General features: G+C 43.9%; 1 protein-coding gene across 3 annotated transcripts in view; it reads right to left on the reverse strand.

The window, feature by feature from the left end:
• Window positions 1–12,943, reverse strand: part of edil3a (EGF-like repeats and discoidin I-like domains 3a) — a 306,460-nt gene that overhangs the window by 159,640 nt on the left and 133,877 nt on the right. The gene's annotated exons all lie outside the window — the stretch shown is intronic.

Genomic DNA, 12,943 nt, shown 5'->3' on the forward strand with positions numbered 1-12,943 from the left:
AGCACGCACGCACACACAGACTAGACAAAGACAATTGCACTATGTCATGACTCTCCCTGGGTGAGGATCAAAGGCCTCACATCAGCTTGGCAAATGGCCGACAACAACCAGATCCTCTTACCCACAAGGGGGCTGTGCCGGTCTTGACACCTTAATACTGCCATAAATTAGAGAGGAGGATAATATATCTCTGGCATTCTAGTATGGTGAAAGGAATGCCTTTGTTTCAGAGACTTTTTGCCGCCCAAAAACTTCAACATCCAACAATGAACATTGGGACAATATATTTCAACATCCAAACGTTGGGAATGATGAGAAATGGACTAGACGGACCTCAAGCTGCAGCTTTTGTTCATAATTGTCCTGACCCTGAAAATCAACATGCGGTGAAGACGACAAAGTTGCCTCCACTAATAATCAATTTTACGGCTGAGTAGCTGTTCTAAGTACTGTATCTAAGAAGGTGAATTTAAGTGGGACCATCCTGTTACTCTCTTCAAGCCATCGTCTACTACACTGCTCTCATCACCCCACAGGGGATCATCGACACGGCTGATTAGCCATCATCAGAAGACCGCTTCCAGAACGAGTGAAAGTACACAGACAACTAAGAAGAAGGACATTGTGACCCCTTTTGGATAATCTGAGCCTTACAGCCAAAAGGCCATCTGAAAGAGAAGGCCCAATCGCCCCCTTCCCACCAAGACCATGAGTCCAACAGAGATACACGACGAAGAACTCCAACACGTAAATACATGCATTGCTTTTCTTCTCAAACGGGCAGCAGTTCCTGGCAAAGTCTTAGGATTACTGTGAGCATAGGTCCATGTGTATCCAAGTGTTTTCTCTATCTCTCTTTAACTCAGCATTTTTTGTAACAAGTGTCATATTGTCTTAGTCAACTTAAACAACTTTTCCCGTGGTGCCCCAAATTCCTAATGAGTTAATTGTTACATGATTAATTTAATCTAGTAACAATTAAACATAGTAGGTAATTATTCTATAAATACTAGTAATCACAATAATCAAAGTCACGTCACGACAACTATAATAACATTATAACAACAAAAGAGTGAGAGAGATAGGGCTGTGGTTTCCATTCACTCTCTGAGACAGTCCAGTTATCTCCATGTTCAGTTCAGATGTTGTATTGTTTAGTGGTCTAAGGCACTGCATCGCAGTGCTAGCTGTGCCACTAGAGATCCTGGTTCAAATCCAGGCTCTGTCGTAGCCGGCCGCGACCGGGAGACCCATGGGGCGGCGCACAATTGGCCCAGCGTCGTCCAGGGTAGGGGAGGGATTGGCCGGCAGGGATATAGCTCAGTTGGTAGAGCATGGCGTTTGCAATGCCAGGGTTGTGGGTTCGATTCACACGGGGGGCCAGTATGAAAAATGAAAAATAATGTATGCACTCACTAACTGTAAGTCGCTCTGGATAAGAACGTCTGCTAAATGACTAAAATGTAAATGTAAAAAAATGTTTATTTCCAGTTAGAGTCAGGGGTCGAACACACACAGGCTATATGTATTTAGCATTGATTCCGATTGGGCAGACCAATGTTGAACAGTCCTTTCAACGGGTGTTTCCTGCTTAAGTTTCTGCCTTTAGACAGGGATGAGCAGGATAGAGGCATGATCTGATTTGCTCGAAGGGAGGGCGGGGGAGGGCCTTGTAGCGTGGCAGACGTGTTGTTGCCTACCCTTACCCCCTGGGGGCAGCCCATCAGGAAGTCCAGGATCCAGTTGCAGAGGGAGGTGTTTAGTCACAGGGTCCTTAGCTTAGTGATGAGCTTTGTGGGCACTATGGTGTTGAACACTGAGCTGTAGTCAATGAATAGCATTCTCACATAGGTGTTCCTTTTGTCCAGGTTGGAAAGGGCAGTGTGGATTGCGATTGAGATTGCGTCATCTATGGATCTGTTGGGGCGATGTGCGAATTGGAGTGTGCCCGAGTGGCGCAGTTGTCTAAGGCACTGCATCGCAGTGCTAGCTGTGTCACTAGAGATCCTGGTTCAAATCCAGGCTCTGTTGTAGCCGGCCGTGACCGGGAGACCCATGGGGCGGTGCACAATTGGTCCAGGGTAGGGGAGGGAATGGATGACAGGGATGTAGCTCAGTTGGTAGAGCATGGTGTTTGCAATGCCAGGGTTGTGGGTTCGATTCCCACGGGGGGCCAGTATGAAAAATAAAAAAATAATACATGCACTAACTGTAAGTCGCTCTGGATAAGAGCGTCTGCTAAATGACTAAAATGTTAATGTCTAGGGTATCTGGGATGTTGATGTGAGCCATGACCAGACTTTCAAAGCACTTCATGGCTACTGACATGAGTGCTATGGGGCGGTAATCATCAGCGAATGTTGACCTGTTTAAAGGTCTTGCTCACATCGGCTACCGAAAGCGTTATTACACAGTCGTCCGGAATAGCTGGTGCTCTCATGCATGCTTCAGTGTTGCTTGCCTTGAAGCGAGCATAAAAGGCATTTAGCTCATCTGGAAGGCTTGTGTCACTGGGCAGCTTGTGGCTGGGTTTCCATTTGTAGTCCGTACTAGTTTTCAAGCCCTGCCACATCCGACGAGAATCAGAGCCGGTGTAGTAGGATTCAATCTTAATCCTTTATTGACGCTTTGCCTGTTTGATGGTTCGTCTGAGGGCGTAGCGGGATTTCTTATAAGCGTCCGGATTAGTGTCCCACTCCTTGAAAGTGGCAGCTATATTCTTTAGCTCGATGCGGATGTTGCCTGTAATCCATTGCTTCTGGTTGGGATGTGTACGTATGGTCACTGTGGGGACAACGTCGTCGATGCACTTATTGATGACTGAGGTGGTATACTCCTCAATGCCATTGGATGAATCCCGGAACATATTCCAGTCTGTGCTAGCAAAACAGTCCTGTAGCGTAGCGTCCGCGTCATCTGACCACTTCCATATTGAGCGAGTCACTGGTACTCCCTGCTTTAGTTTTTGCTTGTAAGCAGGAATCAGGAGGACAGAATTATGGTCAGATTTGACAAATGGAGGGTGAGGGTGAGGGTGAGGGAGAGCTTTGTATGTGTCTCTGTGTGTGGAGTAAAGGTGGTATAGAGTTTTTTTCCCCCTCTGATTGCACATGTGACATGCTGGTAGAAATTAGGTAAAACTGATTGAAGTTTGCCTGCATTAAAGTCCCCGGCTACTAGGAGCGCCGCTTCTGGATGAGCATTTTCTTGTTTGCTTATAGCCTTATACAGCTCGTTGAGTGTGGTCTAAGTGCCAGCATCGGTTTGTGGTGGTAAATAGACGGCTACAAATAATATAGATGAGAACTCTCTTGGTAGATAGTGTGGTGTACAGCTTATCATAAGGTACTCTACTTCAGGCGAGCAATACCTCGAGACTTCTTTAATATTAGACATCGCGCACCAGCTGTTATTGACAAATAGACACACACCCCCGCCCCTCGTCTTACCAGACGTAGCTTCTCTGTCCTGTCGATGCATGGAAAATCCTGCCAGCTCTATATTATCCGTGTCGCCGTCAGACACGACTCAGTAAAACATAAGATATTACAGTTTTTAATGTCCCTTTGGTAGGCTATTCTTGATCGTAGATCATCCATTTTGTTTTCCAATGATTGAACGTTTGCCAATAGAATGAATGGTAGTGGAAGTTTACTCACTCGCCTACGAATTCTCAGAAGGCAGCCCGACCTCCTTTTCTCCGTCTTTTCTTCACACAAATGACGGGGATTTGGGTCCGAGAAAGCAGTATATCCTTCGCGTCGGACTCGTTAAAGAAAAAGTATTTGTCCAGTGCGAGGTGAGTAATGTAAAACGGCATCCATCCCCTCCAGCTCTGAACACTCCGGGAGCGAAACGCTCTGAATTTACGAACGGACAATCTGATAATGCTCTGAGTTTATGGGCGGGGCTATCACTTAAGAGGGTGTGAACGATGCTGAATGGGTGTAGACAAAGAAGAGCTCTCCAGTGGGTGTACCAAAACATTCAAAGGCCATTTTCTCAAAAGTGAGGTTACATGTTTATCAACTTTCAAAGCAGAATTACTTTCCCATTGTTCCTCAACTGTAGTGTATGATATACCATTTTCTAGCTCTGAGTCTCTACTTTTATCCAATGTAAAAATCACCCTTTCAAATTATTTTACTACATAAGACCGAATCGAGCCGGTCGGTGACATTTCTAGTGACTTTTGAGAAAAGGATACCGACACATCTTAACTTCCAAATTGGCACATTTACAAGGCTAAGGGGGGCCTTGCAGAGGGGTACTTACGCTGGTGCAGTTCAATCAGTCTTAGGGCCATGGCCATTCATACTGCACTGAATGCCAGTGTGACTGTTAATGTGGATATATTCAATTAATCAACCATTTTGTACTCTTTCTCTGTTACTGTATGATTAATTTCCTCACTTCCCCTATGTCAGGTTGTTACTACTGCTGCTCTACATGCTGTATGGTTTGAAACGTAACATAATATTTTAAACATATAATATAGTTATTATACTGTAAAAATAACCAGCAACATACATACTTAAAAACTGTAAAAAAAATTAAAAAATTGAAAGGTCAAACTGAAATCTCTGCTCTACATAATTATCCAAAATAAAATATAATCATGGCTGCCTCTCTCTTGCATAAAGTTAACACATGCAATACATCCTCTATACTTAAGATGCTTAGATTTCATCAGAGATCATACTGTATATGGTTATTCAGATTGATTCACACCATGAGAGATCATCAGTCTATGAACTCTATGGGCTTGGAGAGGCACTTCTCACTATCTTACCTGTTGGTTTGTGGCCTCTCTCTCCCTCTCTGCCTGCCTGTCTGTTCATCGCTGTCAATCTCCTGCCATGATCATGATAGCACCAAACAAAGTCTTAACACATGGAACACACCTTCATGGCCCATAATCACTGTGATGAAGTTAAAGACATCTAAGCTTAAAGCACTTAAATTTGCAAGCTATTTTGCCGGGGGTGGTGTGCGGGCAGTTGCCAAGAATCATACTTACAGTCCTTTGCACGCCTTTCAAAAAAAATCTTAGGTGCTCGTTTTCTTCTCTTCTTGACTGGTGGCACATCCGTTGCTAAATTTAACTATGATGAAGACTAAGACAGTGATTGTGCAATTAATTATGTAGCTAGCAAATATTATTGGCTTCAAAACATTCACTATCAGTTTTTCACACAGCCAGAACTACCCAGCTATTTAGATCAAACCTGACACTGCTAAAAATGACACCTATATTTTTAAAGTTAACTAGCTACTAGCCAGAAAGCTTATAGTTGCTCACATTCATTCTAACATTTCAAAGTTTATTCACATTCATACACTTTTTACTTAAACGTACTTTGCTGTTGCCAACAACAATTACTTTACCAGGTGCGGTAGAGCTCAGCTACCCGACCCGAGCCCAACAGGCCCCAACATTATACATCGGGTTAGGGCTGGGTAGGGCCTGTTTTTTCATCAATAGCTAGGGTTCGGGTAGGGTTTGGGTATCACTAAATTGATCACTAACATTTTGAAGCTGAACCAGTTGCTCGTGCTCTGTTGCTCAGTATAGCCATATCTGACTAAGATCATAACATGGTGTCAGAAGTGCTTCAACCACGTCAAATATAAAACAGGAGAGATTATTTCACAGAAAATAATAATGTTCCTTGAGTTTTGTCTGAGTTTACAGTGACGAAAAATTGCTAAGAGCTGACTGCTCTCTCATGCAGAGCAGCCCAAGTAGAGATGTTGCTATGGTTACTCACAGACTCAGAACCGCCATGAGCAGAGTGCATGCAGAGTGAGCTTCCTGCGCTCAGTGAGCGAGTGACAGACAGAGAGGAGCAGCTAATGGATATACTAATGGAGAAAGTTATTTCTGATTTCAGGTTTCGGGTTTCGGGCTTTGAATTTGGCAGAAGCAATGGGCCTGGGTAGGGTAGGGCCTGAATGTCGCGGGCATGGGTAGGGCTCGGGCATAAAATGCATGCCCGTGCAGGGCTCTACGGTGCAGTGAGTAATGATGGTGGTGCTGCACAGTGCCTTCTATCTCACTCACACACTGCCACACTGCTTGTAACAACCGAGAGTAAGAACAGAGCAGTCAGGGAGGGTGGGGGAAGTGACTAATGTTCCAGCAGCAGAGGCATTTTCAAAATATACGTCCCTCTCAACAGATTTGGGCACTTGGGCACAGCAGTGACTTTGAGAAGGGCAACATATTTTTCGCTTGGACAGAGGCAGCTAAACTGTCTGAGGTGATTGTATAAAGAGAGGGGGAGAGACGGAGAGGAGGAGGCAAGAGGGGTGAGGCAGGGGCTGTGGTAAAAGTCAGCTCTGTCGTAGAGAGAAATTACAGCCCTATCTATGCTTATGATTATATGAGACTGCCCACCGTGGTCCTTTAATGCACCCTGACAGACTGGCGTACACATACACACACACTAATGTACACACACTGTATCTCATTCTCACTCACTCACTTAAACATATAAGCCATCTCTCACGATAACACACACACGCACGCACACACAGACACACACCCACACCCACATGTTTGTTTTACAATCCTAATGGGGACCAAAACATTTATTCTTTTTCAAAATCCTTTTTCCCTAACCCCTAACCCTAAACCTAACCCAGAACCTAACCCTAACCTTAACTCTAACCTTGACCCTAAACCCCTAACTCCTAACCCTAATTCTAACTGTAAACCTAACCCCTAAGCCTAAAATAGCCATTTTCCTTGTGGGGACCTGCAAAATGTCCCCACTTGTCCGAATTGTTCTTGTTTTACTATCCTTTATCCTTGTGAGGACTTCTGGTACCCACAAGGATGGTAAAACCAAACCACACACATTTTCACTAACCCCTAAACCTAAATGTAACCCTAACCTTATCCCTTAACCTAACCATAACCCTAACATTAAGCCTAACCTTAACCCCAAACCCTTAACCCTAAAACTATACCTAACCCTAACTCCTAACCCTAACCGTAAACCCTAACCCTAACCTTAATTCTAACCCTAACCCTAATTGTAACCCTAACCCTAAACCTAACCCTTAAGCCTAAAATAGCATTTTCCCCCGTGGGGACCAGCAAAATGCCTCCACTTGTCCGAATATTCATTGTTTTACTATCCTTGTGAAGACTTCTGGTACCCACAAGGATAATAAAACAAAAACACACACACACACCTTGCCTCTCAGTCTGTAAATGGACTGCTGCTGTGTTTATAAGATCAGCACACGCTCTTGAGCAGCAGCTAGAGCACAACAAATGGAGGGGAAGTGGATCAAAGTCACTGAGAGCATTTCATGAAGATGGGATGCTGTGAGGTGAATATAAATGTATTGGTGCGTGTGCAAAGTGTGTTTGCTTTCTCCCTCTGTGTGTGTGTGTGTGTGTCGTGAATATAAGTGTATTGGTGAGTGTGAAAAGTGTGTATGCTTTCTCCCTCTGTGTGTGCATGTGTGTTTGTGTTTGTGTTTGTGTGTGTGTGTGTGTGTGTGTGTGTGTGTGTGTGTGTGTGTGTGTGTGTGTGTGTGTGTGTTTGACTGTGTGTTCTAAAAAGAGAAAGACAGAAATGGCAGTACCACAGCATCTATCCAGCTGCATATCAAATACATTTACTAAGTTTCTAATACAGGCCTAATTGGAGAGCCCAAGAGTATGCCCAGATGTGGAGCTAGTGTCTCTGTCGGCTGTGCAGATGAAAGGCTGCTCTGATGTTGCCCAGGTGTATTGACTTACAGTAATGGCTCACATTAGACCACACCATAAACGCGAGCTGATTACCCCGGAACAGGGAGCCGAATAGGTGGCAGCGCTAACAAGACATATTAGCACCTGTCAATATTGTGATCACATATGGAGCAGCCTCTTTAAAAAACCCAGACATCCTACGTTTAGCACCAATCAATTGTGCCCTGCTGGCACGGGTTGAAAAAAAAGAGGGCAAAGACTGCTTATTGGTAAAAAAGGGAGATGAAATGCGTTCCGAGACTTCTGGCCCAGGAATAAAGGGATGGAGAGGAAGCACAGCCCCAGCCCACTCGGAGTAGAAGCCACGTTTAACCTTGCTTTCCATGGAGCCGGCTCAGGAACCCTGTACATATCACCACAAAGCCTTTCCCCGCTGGCTCTGATTCTGTGTCCTCTCTGCCTACGTTATCCTATTTCAAGAGGAGAGTGTTGAAGACATCAATAGGTGCACAGTGAACTGCTTTACTGTTTACTCATACTGAGCTGATGTGCTTTAACTTTCTTCTACATCAGTGAGAGGATAATGGAGTACCCTGAGATCCTAGCGAGAGCATTAATAATAACTGGGCCTGTTATAATGATGGGGTGCTTTTTTAATTACCGGTAAGCCTACTTTATCATCTCTTTCTGACAGGATAGGTCTCATGTTTTGAAAAGGAAATGTCTAAAGTGACTGAAGTCGGCCCTCTGATTGCTGCTGGCAATTCTGCAATGGAGTCAACAGGGGATACTGTACAGTACAACCAATGTTGTCCAATGGATGAGTTGAAAGCCCCAAGACAACTGGTTGTATCATGCCACATTAACCCTCCACAAAAGACAGAAGCAACACGTAGAGAAAGCAAAAAAACATGATGCTGCAAAAACGTTACCGAAAAGAAAAAAAAGTAAAAGAAAAATGTGTCTGACCTTGGTAGACGGAAGATACCATATGTGTGTCCAGGACACGCTCAATCCCTATAGTCACAGGGGTGATCACTCCCAATCACATTTGTGACACTTCATTAAAATAATTGGCAATTTTCCCAATACTGTGGTCTGCCAGTCGGCCCCCTGTCGCCATGGGAACATGACAGCTCTTCATTTGAGTAATCACAACGCAGCGGCACTTTCTCTCAAAATAAGAGCTGTGATAATAACAGTGTTAATAATAGGCCAAACCGCCAGAGAGTTGTTGTGCCTTTCACAGACCATGTGGCGACTCCTGCAAGGTTGCCAGCATGAGGAGCAATCATACGGGGAAACTCAATAAACAAACTACAATATACAGTGGGGAAAAAAAGTATTTAGTCAGCCACCAATTGTGCAAGTTCTCCCACTTAAAAAGATGAGAGAGGCCTGTAATTTTCATCATAGGTACACGTCAACTATGACAGACAAAATGAGAATTGTTTTTCCAGAAAAACACATTGTAGGATTTTTTATGATTTTATTTGCAAATTATGGTGGAAAATAAGTATTTGGTCAATAACAAAAGTTTCTCAATACTTTGTTATATACCCTTTGTTGGCAATGACAAAGGTCAAACGTTTTCTGTAAGTCTTCACAAGGTTTTCACACACTGTTGCTGGTATTTTGGCCCATTCCTCCATGCAGATCTCCTCTAGAGCAGTGATGTTTTGGGGCTGTCGCTGGGCAACACGGACTTTCAACTCCCTCCAAAGATTTTCTATGGGGTTGAGATCTGGAGACTGGCTAGGCCACTCCAGGACCTTGAAATGCTTCTTACGAAGCCACTCCTTCGTTGCCCGGACGGTGTGTTTGGGATCATTGTCATGCTGAAAGACCCAGCCACGTTTCATCTTCAATGCCCTTGCTGATGGAAGGAGGTTTTCACTCAAAATCTCACGATACATGGCCCCATTCATTCTTTCCTTTACACGGATGAGTCGTCCTGGTCCCTTTGCAGAAAAACAGCCCCAAAGCATGATGTTTCCACCCCCATGCTTCACAGTAGGTATGGTGTTCTTTGGATGCAACTCAGCATTCTTTGTCCTCCAAACACGACGAGTTGAGTTTTTACCAAAAAGTTATATTTTGGTTTCATCTGACCATATGACATTCTCCCAATCCTCTTCTGGATCATCCAAATGCACTCTAGCAAACTTCAGACAGGCCTGGACATGTACTGGCTTAAGCAGGGGGACACGTCTGGCACTGCAGGATATGAGTCCCTGGCGGCGTACTGTGTAACTGATGGTAGGCTTTGTTACTTTGGTCCCAGCTCTCTGCAGGTCATTCACTAGGTCCTCCCGTGTGGTTCTGGGATTTTTGCTCACCGTTCTTGTGATCATTTTGACCCCACGGGGTGAGATCTTGCGTGGAGCCCCAGATCGAGGGAGATTATCAGTGGTCTTGTATGTCTTCCATTTCCTAATAATTGCTCCCACAGTTGATTTCTTCAAACCAAGCTGCTTACCTATTGCAGATTCAGTCTTCCCAGCCTGGTGCAGGTCTACAATTTTGTTTCTGGTGTCCTTTGACAGCTCTTTGATCTTGGCCATAGTGGAGTTTGGAGTGTGACTGTTTGAGGTTGTGGACAGGTGTCTTTTATACTGATAACAAGTTCAAACAGGTGCCATTAATACAGGTAAAGAGTGGAGGACAGAGGAGCCTCTTAAAGAATAAGTTACAGGTCTGTGAGAGCCAGAAATCTTGCTTGTTTGTAGGTGACCAAATACTTATTTTCCACTATAATTTGCAAATAAATTCATAAAAAATCCTACAATGTGATTTTCTGGATTTTCTTCCCTCAATTTGTCTGTCATAGTTGACGTGTACCTATGATGAAAATTACAGGCCTCTCTCATCTTTTTAAGTGGGAGAACTTGCACAATTGGTGGCTGACTAAATACTTTTTTTCCCCACTGTATGTGATAAAAAGATTAATCTATAACTTGACCAAAACAATAGAAATGCAATGGCAACGCCACTCACACGTCCCCCGTGAGGGAACGATTCAGAATCTCCTCATTGCCCCTCATCAAAATTATCCTACATTTAGGCTATTGTATATGTGTATTTCACAATATTTGGGTGTAAAAATCAGAGCATAATGCTTGTATGGATGTCAATACCAAAATATCTTCATGTCATTGTCACCAATCAACTGCATTACACTTAAAGTACCACCTCCGATTTCTACAGCATTTGGCTAGCTATTCTACCAGTTTATACGAACGGGAGTTAGCATTTAGCAGAACGTTTTTCTAACCCCGAAAAGGACTATTTCTAAATATTATGTAGTGAAAACAGCCACATACAGTATATACTAATCGGATATTAGTAACCACATTGTGGGCCTGTTAGAATACAAAAATCAAGACGGTTTGATAAATATATACTTTGTAAGATCAGATTTTTTGAATGTGTCCTTGTTCTTTCCCCCACGGTCTGTGTTCCATTGATCTATTTACCGCATGTATGCATGCCAGAAAATAGGTTGATTTTACCGACTGTGTGTGCAATACAAAGTCCTGATTCAAGGACTATCAAGTGCTTTATTTCTCTGTTTTATTTTATTTAAGTTAAGCTTTTCTACAATACATTGTTTACATTTCCCATGTATTTTCACAGCAGACATAATGTGCACAGACCCCATTTTACCTAGGAGAGGCTGGATAAGTGAGGGTACATCCATATGCTCCCAAGGGATTTCAAACAATATACTTTCAGTCACATAATATAATCTTCACAATCCATGGATTCCCAGTCTTTGTTTTGGCACTGTGTCCAAAAGGATAGTCCATTTTATATTGATGAAAGTCAAAACCTTCCATAATTTCAAGGACCCAATCTTGTTCTGAATCAGAGAATCACTGGTGTAACAAAACCAAATGTTCACAGGATTCCCATTCTATTAGAGAGAACTACAGTACACTGCAGACTTTTCTGTAATTTCAACAGTAAAACACTGTGGGATGCACAGTATAAGACTATTTTAGTAAATATCTTCTTGAGGCGGCTGTGAAGTGGAAGAATATTGTCAGCAGCTGCTGGCTAGGTACCTTGCCTTGTTTATAAGCATATTTATTGCTAGCCAACATTGAATTACTGCATGTTTCCTTAGCTAACCTAGCTAGATAGCTGGCTATCGTTTGCTAACTAGCTAGCTCAAGTTGACAAAAGCCATTTCGGTCTGCTCTAAATTGCTCGTAGATATCTAGCTGTGCGACCTAGAAAAACATCACTGAGAGAATATTGTGATTATAGGCTGTATCGCAGCCTCTGAGTGCCAGTCTAGGTCCACAAGATTGGGCATCTGGTCCTTGAAATTATGGAAGGTTTTGACTATCATCAATATAAAATTGACTATCCTGTTCCGGATGACTATGTGATCACGCTCTCCGTAGCCGATGTGAGTAAGACTTTTAAGCAGGTCAACATTCACAAGGCCGCAGGGCCAGACGGATTACCAGGACGTGTACTCCGAGCATGTGCTGACCAACTGGCAAGTGTCTTCACTGACATTTTCAACATGTCCCTGACTGAGTCTGTAATACCAACATGTTTCAAGCAGACCACCATAGTCCCCGTGCCCAAGGACTCTAAGATAACCTGCCTAAATGACTACCGACCCGTAGCACTGACGTCTGTAGCTATGAAGTGCTTTGAAAGGCTGGTCATGGCTCACATCAACAGCATTATCCCAGAAACCCTAGACCCACTCCAATTTGCATACCGCCCCAACAGATCCACAGATGATGCAATCTCTATTGCACTCCACACTGCCCTTTCCCACCTGGACAAGAGGAACACCTACGTGAGAATGCTATTCATTGACTACAGCTCAGCATTCAACACCATAGTGCCCTCAAAGCTCATCACTAAGCTAAGGATCCTGGGACTAAACACCTCCCTCTGCAACTGGATCCTGGACTTCCTGACGGGCCGCCCCCAGGTGGTAAGGGTAGGTAACAACACATCTGCCACACTGATCCTCAACACGGGGGCCCATTAGGGGTGCGTGCTCAGTCCCCTCCTGTACTCCCTGTTCACCCATGACTGCATGGCCAGGCACGACTCCAACACCATCATTAAGTTTGCCGATGACACAACAGTGGTAGGCCTGATCACCGACAACGATGAGACAGCCTATAGGGAGGAGGTCAGAGACCTGGCCGTGTGGTGCCAGGATAACAACCTCTCCCTCAACGTGACCAAGACAAAGGA

The sequence above is a fragment of the Coregonus lavaretus genome (genome assembly GCF_964263955.1).
Source record: "Coregonus lavaretus genome assembly, chromosome: 17".
NCBI lineage: Eukaryota > Metazoa > Chordata > Actinopteri > Salmoniformes > Salmonidae > Coregonus > Coregonus lavaretus.